At 42.9% G+C, this 12,151-nt stretch overlaps 1 protein-coding gene across 1 annotated transcript in view; it reads left to right on the top strand.

The window, feature by feature from the left end:
* The first annotated feature begins 7,080 nt into the window (after positions 1–7,080).
* Positions 7,081–12,151, top strand: part of hydin (HYDIN axonemal central pair apparatus protein) — a 1,114,396-nt gene continuing 1,109,325 nt past the window's right edge. The window contains exon 1 of the mRNA XM_080187991.1: positions 7,081–7,144. The gene's annotated coding sequence lies outside the window, so the exon portion shown is untranslated. The remainder of the gene's footprint in view (positions 7,145–12,151) is intronic.

Below are 12,151 nucleotides of genomic sequence, written 5' to 3' on the forward strand. Positions count from 1 at the left end.
AACTGAGTATTAAAGCCTATTGTGTTATGATCACTACCTCCTTGGGGATCTTTTATTCTGAGGTCATTTTATTAAGCTTACCTCAATATCCACTACCAGATGTAAGATAGCCTGTTCCCTGGTTGGCTTCATGACCTATTACTCTAGGAAACTATCTCTAATGCACTCTATTAATTCATTGTCATAGCTACCCTTTCCAACTTGATTAACCAATCAATATGAAGATTAAAGTCACCCATAATTATTGTGTTTTTTTCTTTCTATATGCTTCTATTATTTATTGATTTAAACTCTTTCATAGAATCCTACAGTGCAGAAGGAGGCATTTGGCCCATTGAACCTGCGCTGATCACAATCCCACCCAGGCCCTTTCCCCATAACCCTATGCATTTACCTTAACTCGTTCCCCTGATACTGAAGGGCAATTTAGCATGGCCAATCCACTGAACCCGCACATCTTTGGACTGTGGGATGAAACCAGAGTGCCAGGAGGAAAGCCACTCAGACACAGGAGTATGTGCAAACTCCACACAGACATTGACCCAAGCCCAGAATTGAATCCAGGTCCCTGGCACTGTGAGGCAGCACTGCTAACCACTGTGCCACTGTTCTGCCTCAGCTTCTTACAATGTGGCTATTGTTGGGGGTCTGTACACTACTCCTACTTTCTTCCCTTGCTGTTTTGTCTGCACCCAAATGGAGTCTACAACATCTGAGCCTAGATCATCTTTTATAACTGAGCTCATTTCATCTATTATTAACAGTGCTATCCCACGATTTTTAACTTAAATTCTCAGTTTTGATCTCCTTTTACCCATGTGTCTGTAATGGCTATGAAATCATATCCCTTTACCTTGATTTGGGCTGTCAGTTTGTTTACCTTATTCCGAATGCTTTGTGTATTAAGATACAAGGTTTTTAGGCTTGCCTTTTGCTATTTTTCACCATCCCAACTTTTCTTTGTACAGTAGCCACATTTGTCTCTTGCCCTTGATTACCCTGTCTACCATTTTTGCATTTTACTGTTTTTTTTTCTCTTATTGTTGTTCTTGTTTCTCTTTCTCTTGTCATCCTGCTTAGATTCCCATCCCCCTGTCTCTTTAGTTTGAACCCTCTCCAACCACACTAGCAAATACTAGTTCCAATTCTGCCCAGATAATCTGTTAGTCCCATTTCCCCAGAAGCAGTCCCAATTTCCTAGGAATCTGAAACTCTCTCCTTTGCACCATATTTCTAGTCACATATACATCTGATATATTCTGCTTTTTGTACTCTAACAGCGTGTGGCACTTGTTGCAACCCTGAGATTACTACCTTTGAGGTCCTACTATTCGACTTACTTCCTAACTCCCTATATTTGGCTTTTAGGCCCTGTGGAATCTTAGCCTGCAGCGTGATAACCTCTCTGTATGTGCTACTGACGATACTCTCAGATTTACAGATGCCTCAGTGCTCCCAGTCACTGCTGTAGTTCCAAACGTCAGCTTCAAGGAGCTGTAGCTGGAAACACTTCCTGCACCTTTTGATACTGACAATGTTCCTGGCTTCCCAAATGGTGCTTGAGGAGAACACCATGGCTTTGAGTTCTTCTGTCATGAATTATCCATTTGCATTAAACCTTTGGAAGATGCTTTATATGAAATAAGCTCAATTACTCACTGTGATCACTCTGGTGAGTGCAGAGGTGGGCTGATTAAAAAACTCATCTCTCTTCCTCGGATTTTGTCTCAGTTTAATTATTGGGCTCTTTGGCCCTTAACCCTCACAGCTCATCATCCCCCTCCCCACTCCCCATGCACCCTGCTGCCTCTCACACACACCCAATGTCTTCTTGTTTCCTCCATGGCAATTCAGAATTTCCATTCCCATTCACCATACATAGAAACATACATTGAAAATAAAAGCAGGAGGTACTGAGTGTGAGTGAGGCAGCAGGGTGCATGGAGAGTGTGGCGGGGGGTGAGTTGTGAGGGTTAAGGGCCAAGGGTCCCCCCCAGTGCACAGCAGCCAGACTTCATGGGTCATAAGGAAGTAACGACTGCTAGGAAATCTGCCCTGAAATTTGCAGACGCCTCTCTGGAGAGATTCCTCGATGTAGGGGCCCGCTGTGGTAACATCTACCTGCACTCAGCAAGGGTTAAGGGCCAGAGCCCAATAACTAAATTGGGACAAAATCCCAGGAACAGAGATGAGCTTTTTAATCAGCCCACCTCTGCACTCACCAGCCACTATTGGCTGACTCTGATCTGCCCTGCCCAGTTGGTGTCAGCCTAAAATGGTCACCATTGTACCTTTACTCACTCTTAACATAATACCTTATGGTCTTCCTCTGCTGCTTTTCAACACCTCCAGTTTTAGTATTTACCTGTTCACTTCTCTGACAGCCAAGCCCAATTCTCACATCTGTTTGCACTCAGAGGTCAGTGATATGGCATGGAACCTGTAAATGAAGATTTTTGGCACTAAATACCACACTATGTGGCAGGAAAAGTTGCCATTGCCATTGGCGGCCTCTACTTCACTTTTCCCCTGTCGTTTGACTTTGTTGATTTCTGAGAAAATCTCAGCCAATATCTTTATTTATGAAGTCCAAGATTGCAAATGCTTTTTAAATTACTCTAACAATATGTCCTGCTATCTTCTAAGATCTTTGCATATGGACCCCCAGGTGCCTCTGTCCCTTTACATTCTTTAGAATTGTGCCTTTAAGTCTGCATATTCTCTTCCTATCCCTTCTGCTGAAATGCATCTCACACTTCTCAGTATTAAATTCCATCTGCTACTTGTTAGCCCATTTGGCAAATCTATCTATGTTCTGTTGCATTCAATTGGTTTTGTCGTCATTGTTTCCACACTTCCAGGTTTGGTATCATCAGCAAAGCTTGGAATCTAATTTGTATTCCAAGATCCAAGTCATTTATACGTACATATCAAAAATGCAGTGGTCCTTGAACTGACCTTTTGGAAAGACTGAGGTCAACCATCCTCCACAGTGAAAAATAATCACTTACCATGACTTGGAATTTCTGTGCATGATCCAATTTTTTCATCCAAGCTGATACTGATTCCTCAATTTTGTTAACCAGACTTTTATGTAGTACTTTGCAAAAGATTTTTTGAAAAATCCATGTGGCAACATCCATTGCATTACCTTATTTAACATTCTGTTACTTTGTTAAAACATTCAAATATTGAACAAAGTCTTGTGTACAATTCTGGGTGCCACACAATAGGAAAAATATGAATGCATTGGTGAGAATTCAGAAAAGATTTACAATAATGATACCAGAGATAAAAAACTTCAGTTATGAAGGTTGGAGAGTTGCGACTGTTTCTCTTTGGCGAGAAGAAAACTGGGAGGAATTTGATAGAGATGTTCAAAATCATGAGGGGGTTGGACAGAGTAGATAGAGAGAAATTGTTCCCTCTCGTAAAAGGATCAAGAAAAAGAGGGCGCAGATTTAAAGTGATTTGAAAAAGAAGAAAATGTGATGAGAGGAAAAAGCTTTTTCAGACTGAATGGTTCGGTCTGGAATGCCCTACCTGCAAGTATGGGGGAAGCAGGCTCTATTGAGGCATTCAAGAGGGCATCAGATAATAATATGCAGAGGTATGGAGAAAAGGCAGAGGAGTGACATTAAGTCATGGAGCTTGTTTGGAGAGCCTGTTTGCAGACAAATAGACCTAAAGACCTCCTTCTATACTGCAACAATTCTGTGGTTTCACAAATCCATGTTAGCTCTTTAATTCATTCAAAGGCTTCCAAGTACCTGTTGATTTCTTCCCTGATTATTGTTTCTTAAACCTTACCCACCTCTGAGGTAAACTATACTTGCTAGGAATTTCCTTCTACCATTTTTTACGGGACCACCCCGAAGTATATTCTGAAGTTAGACAAGACCCCAATTATTTTCTTATTTTGGCATTAGTGAGAGGATAAGGTGTTTCACTCCAAATTTGATTCTATTGACACACTAGGAAGCTTTTATCAAAAGAAACTTTATTTAACAATACAGTTTAACTATAACAATTCAATTAGCTTAACTTGACCAATCAAGATTCTTAAACATGACAAGGTGCAATACTTAACTGCTAATCTATCTCTATTTGTTCCATTTTGAGCAATATTCCCAATAGACTTAAATTCCTTTACAAAATCAGTTGGCAAACAACACATGCTTACTTGTATTTTTACTTGTTATAGCCCTTTGAACACTCCTTGAGGGATAGAGACATTTGTTTTTCTGACAGTCAAACATCAGCCTCCAGAGAAAGGGGGGGAGGTGTGGTGGGGGAGGAAAGAAATATCTCATGATTCTTTCAGGATCAAGCAGAAAACTTTTTTCCTGTAAGTTTAGCTCTTCCCCTTCACTTCACTCTCTTGTTAATCAACCTAATCAAACCCTACTCTGAAACTTCAGGGAAAATCCCAAAAATAAACAAGAATGCATCAGCACTGTGTATACAGAGCTGATTGATAACCATACCCCTCCCAAAAAACATGACACATACATTTTTTGAAGTTACAGTATAGTCACAATTTCTTGAGGATCACATTTGTGACACTCTAATCTTCTGGCACCAGTTCCTCTTCTAGGGAAGATTGAAAGATTATGGAAAACTCTTCTGTTATCTCCATTCCAATTTCATTTAGCAACCTGGGACGCAAGCCATTTGGACTAGGCAACTTATTCACTCTAAACAGTGCTAGCCTCTTCAGGATATTCCGCCTATCAATTTTCGCTTCATTCATTCGCTCTTCCATGATATTTTCAACATTTTCTTCCTTAGTAAACAATGAAACAAAAAAGTTTTTAATTATTCTAGCCTTGCCTTATGCATCTAAGTATAGCACCCTGTTTGTCCCTTATAAGACCACCCCACCTGTTATTACTAGCTTACTATTTGTATGCCAGTAGAAGACTTTTGATTTCCTTTTTATGTTAGCCATTCTTTTCTAATATTCATGTTAACCTTAAGTTGTAGTGACCTACTTACTCAAATGATTCCCACAAATACTTGGTGTACATCACACACTTCATTACCAGATCTAGCAATGGCTTCTTCCTATTTGAATTGAAAACATACTGCTCAAGGAAGCTCTCCTGAACACATTTCAGAAATTTCTTCCCCGTCTTTCCCTTTACTCTAACAATATCCTAATCAATATTTGGATAATTGAAATTTCCCACTATCAACACTCTACAACCTTTGCACATTTCTGTGATTGACCTGCAGATTTGGCCCACTACCACACTCTCAATATTTGTTGCTCTATGGAACTCCCCAATGTAAAATAATCACAGGCTGGTCTTCTAAAGCATTTATTTCAATGGATGAAAAATTTTGTTCACTTTGCATGGTTTATTGCAAACAAAGAAAATCCAACTTCAAAAATCTTGTTTTAAAAATAGAAATGTTCTTTCTCACTCCCAATTATTTCTGTATTTAAAATATAAAGTATTAATTTGTGATTATGATCTTTGATGAAGCTTAATTACTGTATTGCTGAGGAAGCATGAGAGTGTGAGGGATGTTAAGATCAGCAAACTGTTGGAAGTTGAGATTTATGATCAAAAATTCTATTGAAACATAAAGAGCTTTGTTCATTATTGAGCAAGATACGTCAAAGTAGTTCAAATGTCTCGTAAACGTTGTCAGCTTTGTTGGAACTATTCCTAGATTTTTCAACACATCCTCCTGCACACAATTGCTGACAAGTAGAACAATTTTTCCCCCATCTACTTTAATTTAGTAATAACATAAAGTGTGCTTAGAAAATGAAAATTAACACAATGTTTTGTAATATCCTTGTGATTCACTTCAGTTGCTTGCACTGAGATTCAGGAGATTACTGGAAAGCCCAGGAAAATACAGGTGGGTTTCTCGCTTTGGAAAGGGTCAAAATCCGTATCTACAAAATTTCAAGATTAATCTCCATAAACTACCTGAGCACGGGTGGCATGGTATCACAGTGGTTAGCACTCCAAGGACCTGGGTTCGATTCCCAGCTTGGGTCACTGTGTGAAGTTTGCACATTCTTCTCATGTCTGTGTGGGTTTCTGCCAGGTGCTCTGCTTTCCTCCCACAGTTCAAAGATGTGTGGGTTGGGTTGATTGGCTATGCTAAAATTGCCCCTTAGTGTCCTGAGATGTGTAGTTAGAGGGATTAGTGGGTAAATATGTCAGGATATGGAGATAGGGACCGGGTGGGATTGTGGTTGGTGCAGACCCGATGGGTCAAATGGCCTCTTTCTGCACTGTAGGGATTCTATGATTTCAGGATAGTGGGACAATAGAAGCCAGTGTTTTAAAAAATATTTGAACAATTTTGTAAACTAGTTATAAAAATACCATGCTGACACAGCAGTTAACACTACTGCATCACAGTGCTAGGGGCCCAGGTTCAATTCTGAACTTGGGTGACTATCTGTGTGGAGTTTGCACATTTTCCCCATGTCGCCATGGGTTTCTTCCGGGTGGTCCAGTTTCCTCCCACAATCCAAAGACATGTGGGTTAGGTTGATTGGTCATTCCAAATTGACCCTTAGTGTCAGGTGGACTAGCAGGGTAAATGTGTGAGTTACGTGAATTGGGGGGCGGGGGGGGACGCGGCGGAAGAGATGGGATTATTGTTAATGCAGGCTCCATGGACATGCACTGTAGTGATTCTATTCTAGATTTGAGTGATAGTGACGAGTTGTACTGTCCCACTGTTAATTGACATGTGGGTTGACCAATGGAGGGGGTGTGGAAGCGGGACATTGAAGGCAGAAGGTCACGTTTCTCTAATCAGAGCTGGGAGCTTCACATGGCGTTAACATGGAGGCAGAGAATGACCGGGATGGGGCCTCACAATACCATTAGGGGAATGGCTGCCACCGAGTCCCCAGGAATCCAAACCGCCCAGAAAGCAGCAGCGGACCGTTTGCCCCGTTACCATGGCGATGGGTCACGCGTCACGAGCCGGCCAATAGCGCGGCCCGATACTGGCAGATGGAGGCGTTGGTTCGCTCAGCGTTGCCATGGTGACGGCAAACAGTGGCGGAGAGCAGCGTTCACAAAGTCCTCGAATCAGTCAGCTTATGGCTGCTTCAAAGCCCCTAAGCAGGGAGAATGCTGGGTTCTGATTGAGGACCGTCCAGGTAACCCCCAGGCGATCTGTTTTATTAATTTATGGGATGCGGTATCGCTGACTAGACCAGAATTTATTACCAATCCCTAATTGCTTTTGAGAAGGTGGTGGCGAGCTGCCTTCTTACCCCACTGCAGTCCCTGAGGTTCCAGTGTCAATGAAGGAATGGTGCTATATTTTCCAAGTGTCGAAAGTTGTGTAGGTTAGGCGGATTACCCGTGGCAATTGCATGGGGTTACAGGGAAAGGGCGGTAGTTGGCCCTGGGTAAGTTACTCTTTTGGAGAGTTGATGTCGACTCAGTGCGCCGAATTGCGTCCTTCTGCACTATAGGGATTCTATGAAGGGTGCCAACTCAGGAAAATGGGTGATTTGGGGGGGAACCTCCAGGTGGTGGTGTTCCCATGCTGCTCTCGTCGTTCTAGATGATAGGGGTCATGGGTTTGGAAGGTGCTGCCGAAGAAGCCTTGGTAAGTCGTTGCAGTGCATCTTGTAGATGATGCAAATGACTGCCACTGTGCATTGGTGGTGAAGTGATTGAATATTTGTGAATGGGGTGCCAATCAAGCAAGCCTAGATATTATTGATCTACTTCCATATTGTTGGAGCTGCACTCATCCAGGGAAGTGGAGAGCGTTCCACCACACTCCTTTGTAAATGATGGATAGGCCTTAGGAAGTTAGGAGGTGAGTTAATCTCTGCAAAATTTCTAGCCTCTGACCTGCTCTCGTAGTCTGAGTATTTATGTGACTGGTCCACTTGACTTTCTGGCTAATTGTAGTTCCCAGGATTTTGATCTGTTGTAAATGACCAAAACTCACATTATAAATGACCAATACTCAAAATTACTATTCACGCATCAATGTTTTTCTTACCAACAGGGGCTAGCTGAGTGCAAACAAATGTGAGAATTGGGCTTGGCTGTCAGTGAAGTGAACAGGTAAATGCTAAAACTGGAGCCGTTGAAAAGGTGGACAGTGTGTGCCACACTGTCAGAGGGACAGTATTAGAGAGTTCAAACAGATGTGAGAATTCGGCTTGGCTGTCAATGAAGTGAACAGGTAAATGCTAAAACTGGAGTTGTTGAAAAAGAGCAGAGGAAGACCGTAAGGTATTATGTTAAGAGTGAGTAGAAGTACAATGGTGACCATTTTAGGCTAACACTAACTGGGCAGGGCAGATCAGAGTCAGCCAGTAGTGGCTGGTGAGTGCAGAGGTGGGCTGATTAAAAAGCTCATCTCTGTTCCTGGGATTTTGTCCCTGTTTAATTATTAGGCTTTTTAGCCTTTCGCCCCACCCCACCCCTCAACACACTGTCCATGCACCCTGCTGCCTCACCCACACCCAATACCTCCTACTTTTATTTTCAATGTATGTTTCTATGTATGGTGAATGGGAATGGATATTCTGAGTTGGCGTGGGGGAAACAAGAAGACATTGGATGTGCGTGAGGCAGCAGGGTGCATGGGGAGTGGGGAGGGGGATGATGAGTTGTGAGGGTTAAGGGCCAAAGAGCCCAATAATTAAACTGAGACAAAATCCCAGAAAGAGAGATGAGCTTTTTAATCAGCCCACCTCTGCACTCACCAGAGTGATCACAGTGAATAGCAGAGCAGGCTCAAAGGGCCAGATGGCCTACTCCTGCTTTTATTTTCAATGTATATTTCTGAGTAGGCCATCCAGCTCTTTGAACCTGCTCTGTTATTCACTATGATCATGGCTGATCATCAAATTCAACACCTTCCCTCCATATCACTTGATTCCTTTAGCCCCCAACAGCTATATTTAATTCCTTCTTGAAATCACACAGTAGTTTGGCCTTAACTATTTTCTGTGGTAATGAATTCCACAGATTCACCACTCTGGGCAAAGAAATTTCTCCTCACCTCAGTTCTAAAAGGTTCATCCCTTTATCTCATACTATGGCTCCTAATTCTGGATCCCCAGACCACTGGGAACATTCTTTCTGAATCGACCTTGTCTAATACCGTTACAATTTTGTAAGTTTCTATGAGAACCCTCTCATTCTTCTAAACTGCAATGAATATAATCCTATTCGACTAAGTCTGTCCTCATATGACAGTCCTGCTACTCCACCCTCCCACTCAACTCTATCATCTGCCTGGTAAGCTTTCACTATACTCCTTCTATTGCAAGGAAATCCTTTCTAAGATAAGGACACCAAAACTACACTGAATACTTCCGGTGTGGCCTCATCAATGCCCTGTACAATTGGAGTTAAAATCCTTATTCCTATACTCAAATCCTTTCGTTACGAAGGCCAAAGTACCATTTGCCTTCCTTGCTGCTTGCTGTACCTGTGTGATCACTTTCAGTGACTAATGCACAAGGACACAAAGGTCTTGATTTGATTTATTATGTCACTTGTTCTAGTATGTAGTGAAAAGTATGTTTTTATGCGCTATACAGACAAAGCATACTATACATAGAGAACTATACATAGATGGTTAAAAAGGATCGTAGGAGGAGAGATAATCAGTCGTGAATATCGAAGGTGGTAAAGGAGAGTATTAAAGTAAAAGCGGATGCGTTTAGAGTAGCTAAGGGTAATGGGCGAGAAGAGGATTGGGAGAGGTTTAAATATCAACAAAGAATGATGAAGAAGTTGATAAAGAAGGGGAGGATAAACTATGAAGCTGGGCTAGCGCTAAATATAAAAAAGGATAGTAAGAGTTTTTATAAATATATAAAAAGGAAGAGGCTGACTCGGGTGAACGTTGGACCCTTAGAGGATGAGAGGGGGGACTTAGTAGTAGGGGATGGGGAAATGGTTGAGGCCTTGAATAACTTTTTTGTTTCGGTCTTCACGGAGGAGGACGTGAATAGTTTGCCAGGTGTTAGCGATGGAAAGATGGTAGGAGCGTTGGGCCTGAATGACATTATTGTTACTAGAGAGGCAGGCTCGACAGACTGGAGGGACCGATTTGTGGACAAGTCCCCAGGACCGGATGGAATGCATCCAAGAGTTCTGAAAGAAATGGCGGAGGTGATAGTGGATGCCTTGATGATTATTTTCCAAACCTCGCTGGATTCCGGGGAAGTGCCGGAAGATTGGAAAACGGCTAATGTTACGCCGTTGTTTAAGAAGGGTGGCAGGTAAAGGCAGGGAATTATAGGTCGGTTAGTTTAACGTCTGTTGTAGGTAAAATGCTAGAATCCGTGATCAAGGAGAAAATAGCGAGGCATCTTGAGGAGAATTGTTTGATAGAGCAGACGCAGCATGGTTTCGTTAAGGGGAAGTCGTGTCTGACGAATTTATTGGAGTCCTATGAGGATGTGTCTAGGGCGGTGGATAGAGGAGAGCTGGTAAATGTGGTGTTTCTTGATTTTCAGAAGGCGTTTGATAAAGTGCCGCACAAGAGGTTATTACAGAAGGTTAGGGGGCATGGAGTTGGGGTTAGGGTGTTAGCGTGGATAGGGGATTGGCTGTCAAATAGGAGGCAGAGAGTGGGTGTCAATGGGTGCTATTCGGATTGGCGGTAGGTGACTAGTGGAGTGCCCCAGGGGTCGGTGCTGGGGCCTCAGCTATTTACCATTTATATAGATGATCTGGAGGAGGGAACCGAGTGTATGGTGTCAAAATTTGCTGATGACACCAAGATTGGTTGTGCGGAGGGTGTGGAGAGTCTGCAGAAGGATCTAGATAGGCTGGGCGAATGGGCCAGGAACTGGCAAATGGAATTTAATGTTGGCAAGTGTGAAGTTGTCCACTTTGGTAGGAATAATGGTAGGAAGGACTATTACTTACATGGCGAAAAACTGCAGCATGCAACGGTGCAGAGGGACCTCGGGGTCCTTGTGCATGAGTTGCAAAAACCCAGCCTGCAGGTGTAGCAGGTGGTCAGGAAGGCGAATGGGATGCTGGCCTTCATAGCGAGGGGGATTGAATATAAAAGTAGGGAGGTCTTGCTGCAACTGTACAGGGCACTGGTGAAGCCGCAGCTGGAGTACTGTGTGCAGTTTTGGTCGCTGCACTTACGCAAGGATATTTTGGCCTTGGAGGGAGTGCAGAGGAGGTTTGCTAGGCTGATACCGGAGTTGAGGGGGTTGAGCTATGAGGAGAGGCTGAATAAACTAGGCTTGTACTCGTTAGCGTTTAGAAGAATGAGGGGAGATCTCATTGAGACATATAAGATGATGAATGGGATGGATAGGATAGAAGTGGAGAGGCTCTTCCTGCTCAAAGGACAGTAGGACTAGAGGGCACTGCCTCAAGATAAGGGGGGGGCAGTTTAGAACGGAGTTGAGGAGGAACTTCTTCACTCAAAGGGTGGTGAATCTCTGGAATTCTCTGCCCGTTGAAGTGGTGGAGGCTGCCTCGCTAAATATATTTAAGACGCGGGTAGATAGGTTTTTGATAGGCAAGGGGATTAACGGTTATGGGGAGAAGGTGGGAAAGTGGAACTGAGCCACTTCAGATCAGCCATGATCTTATTGAATGGCAGGGCAGGCTCAAAGGGCTAGATGGCCTACTCCTGCTCCTATTTCTTATGTTCTTATGAAACGAGAGAGTGCAGAATGTAGTGTTACGGTCATAGCTAGGGTGTAGAGAAAGATCAACTTAATGTGAGGTAGGTCTATTCAAAGTCTGATGGCAGCAGAGAAAAAGCTGTTCTTGAGCCAGTTGATACATGTCCTCAGACTTTTGTATCTTTTTCCTGTTGGAAGAAGGTGGAAGACGGTATGTCCAGGGTGCATGGGGTCCTTAATTATTCTGACTACTTTACTGAGGCAGTGGGAACTCTAGACAGTTTCAGTGGGTGGGAGGCTGGTTTGAGTGATGGATTATGCTTTGTTCATGACACTTTGTAGTTTCTTGCAGTCTTGGACAGAGCAAGAGCCATACTAAGCTGTGGTACAACCAGAAAGAATGCTTTCTATGGTGCATCTGTAAAGGTTGGTGAGAATCATAGTGGACATGCCAAATTTTCTTAGTCTTCTGAGAAAATAGAGGCTTTGGGCATTCTTAACCATAGTGTCAGCATCGAGGGCCCACAA

Source organism: Carcharhinus amblyrhynchos, chromosome 4 (assembly GCF_965287045.1).
Source record: "Carcharhinus amblyrhynchos chromosome 4, sCarAmb.v2.hapA, whole genome shotgun sequence".
NCBI classification, from domain to species: Eukaryota; Metazoa; Chordata; class Chondrichthyes; order Carcharhiniformes; family Carcharhinidae; genus Carcharhinus; species Carcharhinus amblyrhynchos.